The following is a 6,459-nucleotide window of genomic DNA, read 5'->3' as shown; positions in this document are numbered from 1 at the left end:
CTTGGTATGACATTTAATTTTAAACCCACTTGCCTTTGACTAACATGTAAAATCAATGTTATCCTCTTGCTTCTTACATTTAAAGAACATTACCAATCTAAGACATGTTGCACCATCTTCTGAACAAGAAAAAGTCTTTTGGATTAATTCATTTCCTGCTCAATAATATAGGCAAAGTTTCGCTCAATAGTTTTACAAGTCAAGCAGGACGCCGCAGTGAAGTTATTAACGCGTTCAGATAAGTGTGATGACATAACTCCTGTTTTAATATTCATTTCAATGCCCTCCTTCTGAGTTAAAAATTCCCTTTAAAGCTTTGGTCCTGCTTCATTTCTACACATACAGCAATGAATGGTCATACATCCATTTAAAAGTTTAATCTTTCTCATTCTCTCCATTTGCAAAATCAACATTTGTTATTTATTTCTGCACAAGATCTACAACTACATACATTTTAGACAACCATCCACCTCACACTCACTGAATCCTCCATGCTGATATTTAAACTCACCCACAGCTGTTTACATAAATGTTTACATATCCTATATTTCTTTTGTTTTGTTTTTGTTGCATGTTTCACTTCTTTTTAAATTTGTGTGTGAAGAGTGCTTCATACACAAATATTACATCACTTCATTCAGCCTTGCAACAGCTCCGTTGGATGAAGTGGGTGAAAAAATTCGGAAGAACTACCTTCAAATGCTTCAAATAAATAAATGGTTGAAATATAGAAAGTTTGGTATCGGAACAGGGTAATAATTCCAAACACTTAAAAACTGATTTTAGCCAAAGTAAATAAACTTCAATGCAATTGAAAATCACTGGAACATGTTTATGAATGCAAGCCAATAGTTTGAATGAACTTCACCTGTTTTGATAAGAAGAGTGTCAAAATAATGCTAGACCTTTTCAAGACTAGATAATCCACAATAAATTCTGCAAGACTATTTTTTTTCTTTTAGAAATCACTGACATTTTGTTGTACCCAGCAAATGAAACAACTTAAATGCATCCTTAATCCCCAAAATATATTCATCATCTAATCCTACAGTAAATTGTGGTAAATATCTGATAACTGTAAACGCTATATAAAACTAAATCTTCAAAACACTGAATTATCTTTCTATTCTCCTAGCAACATTGTAGTGAATTAATTTACACGTTACAGCAGGGGTGTCAAACTCAATTTCACCAGGGCCACTTCAGCATATTGGCCCCCCTCAACGGGCCACATTGACGGTACATATCAGGAGTGCATCCCTGCTAAAACACCCCAGACAAAAGGTTGACTTCCCTCATTCAGTTCTGTAGAGGCTTATAATGAGTCAACGGTCCAGGTGTGTTAGAGAAGGAATGCATCTAAAGCTGCAGATGGTAGCTCTGGAAAACTAGACTTGGGCACCATTAGCATAAATGTGTAAAAATACAATGTTAAAAATAAATTAAACACCACCTCATATTGTTAAATAACTGATTTTATGTATTGAAGTTTAAAATATTACATTTGAGTTTCCATGGATGTAAAATTACGGCTCAGTTTAAAAATTACAATATTTAAATCAGTGTTTAAAGGTAAGCAAACAAATAATAAAAACAAGTCACATGGGCAGACATTATAGACTTTATGCAAAGATTTAGTCTCAGAGGCAACTGAAATTAATTAATTTAAAAATCCTTTCTGAATATCATCTCATGGTCTCTGAACTAAATGCGTCTTTCTGACCGGGAGTTGACGGCGTGTTGAAGAGTTATGGACCGGACGCTTTGGAGCGTCTGGTTAGGAAGCGCATTACAAACCTTTGGTTGAAATGTAGTTTGTAGTCAATTCGTGCTCAAAACCATTTTAAGTCAATCATTGGCCTATAAAATGCTCGGGGGCCACATGTGGTCGGCAGGCCTTGAGTTTGACATGTGCATTACACCATAGAACTGCCAATTGGCAAATGAAGTAAAGTAGCTTCGATTTCAAAGAAGCCTACATTGAAGTCGATTGGCAAATGAACCATCACAAAAGAGGAAGGCTCTTGTTGTCTCACTGCACCCTAAGAGATGCATAACCTACAAAAACTGTTTCTGTCTGGTTTTGAACCAGAGACCTTTTGCATGTAAAGCAAACGTGATAACCACTACACTACAGGAACTGAACTTCTCTGCTTTGTTTCAGTTTGAGGTTCCAAAGTTGATGATGTGAGATGCAACATGAAAATGTCAACTTAGGTTTGCACTCAGATGCCTGGATTCAGAGTACAGACCATGACACCACAGAACCCTTGTTGACCTTTAGTAAACACCTGTGATGAATAGAACATGCAAAATCTGTTTCTGTCTGGTTTCGAACCAGAGACCTTTTGCGTGTTAAGCAAACGTGATAACCACTACACTACAGAAACTCATGCTCTTTGCAGTGTTCCTGGTAGATGATCCACATTTTGTTAGAGACTAATGTCAACGATGGGCATGGAACAATGTCAAATACTTATAGATCCTCTCAGAGAGCACAGTAACTTGGTGAACAAACTGTCAGACTTATAATTGTGCCTAATTTCACATTACAGTCCATAAACTAAGCCTGGGATCAAAAAATTGTATTGAAGATGTCATTAGCAGAGACAAATGGTTCTACAGAGACTTGGCTAAATGGCTATGAAATAAAATCAATACTTACAAATAAAAGATGGTTCAAAAATAAAATTAACACATTAAATTAAAAAATATCTGTGAAATACAATCAACACTTCAAAATACAAAATCTCTGGAAAATAAAATATTATGTACGTTGTTTTGAAAAACATTAGAATATAAGCACTTTTATCAAATCTTCATTGTGGTAAGATCATGTAAGTTCTTAAATCCATGGAAACTCAACAGTTTGTAAGGTAGGTGAGTTAGCTCAGCAGGTTAGAGCACCGTGCTGGTAATGCTGAGGTTGTCGGTTCAAACCCCGTATGGGGCAATTCATGTGTAAGGTCTTTCACACAATCAACACTTCAAAATAAATAAGGGTTCAAATATAAAATCAACACTTCAAAATAAATAAGGGTTCAAAAATAAAATCAACACTTTAAAATAAAAAATGGTTCAAAAATAAAATCAACACTTTAAAATAAAAAATGGTTCAAAAATAAAATCAACATTTTACAATAAAAAAATGGTTCAAAAATAAAATCAACAATTCAAAATGTATAATGGTAACTGTTTCTGTCTGTTCAGTCCATAAACTAATACTGGGATCAAAAAATGTATTGAAGATGTCATTAGCAGAGACAGAGGCTTGGCTAAAAAGTAAAATCAATACTTACAAATAAAAAATGGTTAGGAAGCGCATTACAAACCTTTGGTTGAAATGGCGCGTTAAATTCAAGTCTCCATTACAAACCAGAGAAAACTAAAGAGAATGCAACGTTGTGGACAATGCAAAAGTTAATTAGACTGTATCATGCGCAGTCCGCTGCTCAACCACTGCGGACTGCGAAGAATTAGAAACCGCTGGAAGTTTCTAACATCCAGCGGATTTAACAAATGGAGCCTTCTGGGTTCACGTTACCCAGGAGAGCGGCGTTCTGGAGGAGCTGCAAACGTGACATCTGTCCGTTTCGGAAAAGCAAAACCACGAAAAATAAATAAATAAATAAATAAATAAATAAATAAATAAATAATCCTGGTAAAAGCGCACACCGGACCGCGCAGGGTAAAACACTCACAGAGTTCAGTTGATCTGTTTGGATCAGACAGATCCAACTGACTGATGAATTAGTGCAGATTTTTCTGCAGATGGGAACCAGGAGGAATACATTCAGAACCCAGCGGGTGAAGTGATGCTAATTTAAATAAAGTCGCTTAATATAATTTATTAAAAGTTATTGGGGTGGTTTTTGTCACTACGAGAAAAATGTAGACACATTTATCTGCTTCATTTGTGATGGGATCTGGATTCACGGTGAATATTAACTAAAAGCATTAAATGCGACTAAATAGTCGATGTTAATATGATTGTAATTTCACGGACCATACAGGACCGATTTTTTTTTTTATGTTGTCGGTCAAGATAACATCTAGCGCGACCTGCCGCCCTGACACCAACTCACACACATCTTCATTCACAGTCTTACTTGTAAATCGATGTTTCTTTTCTTGGACGTTTTGATGTTAGCTTGTCGATGTCTCAGTTTTATTCGCTGGGAAAATCAATAAGCAGCTTGAGGTGACTCTGCTGCTCTCTAGTGGCAAGAAGCCGTAATGTTAGCTGGTAACAATCGGAATGCATTGTGGGAGATGTAGTTTGTAGTCAATTCTTGCTCAAAACCTATTGTAAGTCAATGTCGGCCTATAAAATGCTGTGGGGGCCACATAAAATGACATGGCGGGCCACATGTGGCCCGCGGGCCTTGAGTTTGACACATGTGCGTTACAGAAAATCCTCTGGACACTAGGTCTGAATAAATTAAATGTTTTGCTATTGCAATTTTTCTCTTCTAACCAGGCCTTCACTCCCGTCCTCCAGTACATCTTTTACACCTAGAGATCCTTATGTTCTGCTTCAGCCCTGAGCTCTTGTCTTTGTCTCTGTTTCATGGTCTGAACCAGCTTTGCAGCGATTAACATTTTAAATGGTAAACAAGTTGTGATGTGAAAAACCACAATAATCTGCACTCAGACCAATGAGCACATACGTGCCTGACAGAGAGCAGAGAAACACAGAGGTCTGCTGAGTCACAGACGAGGTGTGGAAATGAAGAGAAACATGATGGGCTGCAAATTAGAGAATGGCATTTTAAATCATCCACAGACGAGAATGAGGGGAACCTGAACCTGTTAATCTGAGGGTGGAAGGGTGTTGGTTCCACAAGTCACTGTGAAGGGTGAGTAGGCTGAATATGCGGCACAGTACGAGTCATTGGTGTGAAGTTCTTGTGGGAGTTTACAGATGTTACCAGAAAAGACACATGACGCCTCCCATTGCGTTTGACATTTTCCAGGAACAGGATCGTACATTACCATCGATATCTCCAATGGAGATTTCTCGGGAACGAACGCCAAAATTCCTGGAATATAACCATATTAAAAATTATGTGCAAGAAACCAAAAAGGATGGAAGACGCAAACTCCATTTCCACCAAAGTGCTGCAGAGAACTGGCAGTTATCGGACACAAAGTAGTGAGAAAGCAGGTTGGAAGACCGGCAGCCTCTTATCTGTGAGGCAGTATTTAAAAGAAATGTTTATTAAAGTTCTGCTTCCTTTTAGCACTGTCTGCCCTTGAATCCAATAAAATGTAATGACTATTGAATCCAGATAAAGAGATTAAGAAAAAAATGTGGCTCATTTTAATGAGGATGAAGCCAAAAATTAAGCTTTTTTGAAGACCAGAGTTATTTGCTATTGATCTTAACCACACGTGCAACCTGATGTGTCACACTAATCTCCCATATATCAATATGTGATCATTCAAAGCCACAAAACTCAGCCTCTGTTGTTTCCGGTTTCTAATAGCAAGAACATAATATGACTCAAGCTGAAGGGCAAGCTTTTCTCTGAAAAGCAGGGAGCGAGTATTGCTATGAGGCTCAGGGACTTGGCTGACGCCATTCATACGAAGGTGCATGGCGTTGTCATGGTGATTAAGGGATTTCCTGTGCTCTACTGAGAGCTCGGCCAACTGATGACCGCCGCGTTACCACAGGTGATCCCCAAAAAGTCACTTTCATACAGGAAATAACACTTAGAAAGTGTGGAAAATTCATGGTTTGTTGCAAATGACGCGACTCTTATAATACAAATTTGTCAGGGTGCAGGAGCTCTCACCCTCCCCTTTGTGGACTGCATCAATGCTACTCTACTTTTTGTGCTTTAAAAGAAACAAAATGCACATTATAAACCACTCTGCTTTCCGTGTTGCTCGTACGATATCATCTTTTATTCTCACAGTTGCGAAGATCGCCACAAAATTAACAGCAATTGTGAAACCAAAAATGCCTGATAAGAGAGCTTAAAAAGCGCAACGTTATTTTAAGAAACGGTGTCAGGTGTTCGGGGCAGCAGATGTTTGTAGAAACGCTCACAGGAAGTGTTGTTCAAGTTGCTTTGTCTCAACTTCTCTTGAGAGCGAGTTGTGGGAAACAACTTGGATCAAAATCGTTCACCAATTTTTGCACTAAAAAAATTTATTTGACTTCAGTTCCACTTTGTTCTCAACTACAACATTTTAAATGTAAATACCGTATAATCAGTGTTTTTCTTGCAGATATGTGTAATCAGTTATTACAAAGCAGTCACTTATTGTTCATTTATCTGTGCTGGTGGCCTCAGCTTGCATTTCTTACTTAACTAAAGTGTCACCGATTATGGCTGAAGCAATCTCCTACCGGGTTTGGCATATTATATGGGTTCAATATTGATAGTCTACATTGGTGTGGTCATTTATTATGTTCACATCATTTTTTATTTTGTTATGATAAAGAAA

General features: G+C 37.5%; 2 non-coding genes across 2 annotated transcripts; both read right to left on the bottom strand.

Annotated features, from left to right (window-relative positions):
- Positions 1-2,068: 2,068 nt before the first annotated feature.
- On the bottom strand, positions 2,069-2,141 carry trnav-uac (transfer RNA valine (anticodon UAC)). The gene has a single exon. It is a non-coding gene; the product is annotated as a tRNA-Val (tRNA).
- A 176-nt stretch (positions 2,142-2,317) lies between these two features.
- trnav-aac (transfer RNA valine (anticodon AAC)) lies at positions 2,318-2,390 on the bottom strand. The gene has a single exon. It is a non-coding gene; the product is annotated as a tRNA-Val (tRNA).
- Between the last annotated feature and the right edge of the window lie 4,069 nt (positions 2,391-6,459).

This window comes from Poecilia mexicana, unplaced genomic scaffold (genome assembly GCF_051168715.1).
Source record: "Poecilia mexicana isolate PSO_F unplaced genomic scaffold, ASM5116871v1 scaffold_11, whole genome shotgun sequence".
Classification (NCBI taxonomy): domain Eukaryota; kingdom Metazoa; phylum Chordata; class Actinopteri; order Cyprinodontiformes; family Poeciliidae; genus Poecilia; species Poecilia mexicana.
Note: the sequence above shows the minus strand (reverse complement) of the source record. Positions and strands in the feature narration are given on the sequence as shown.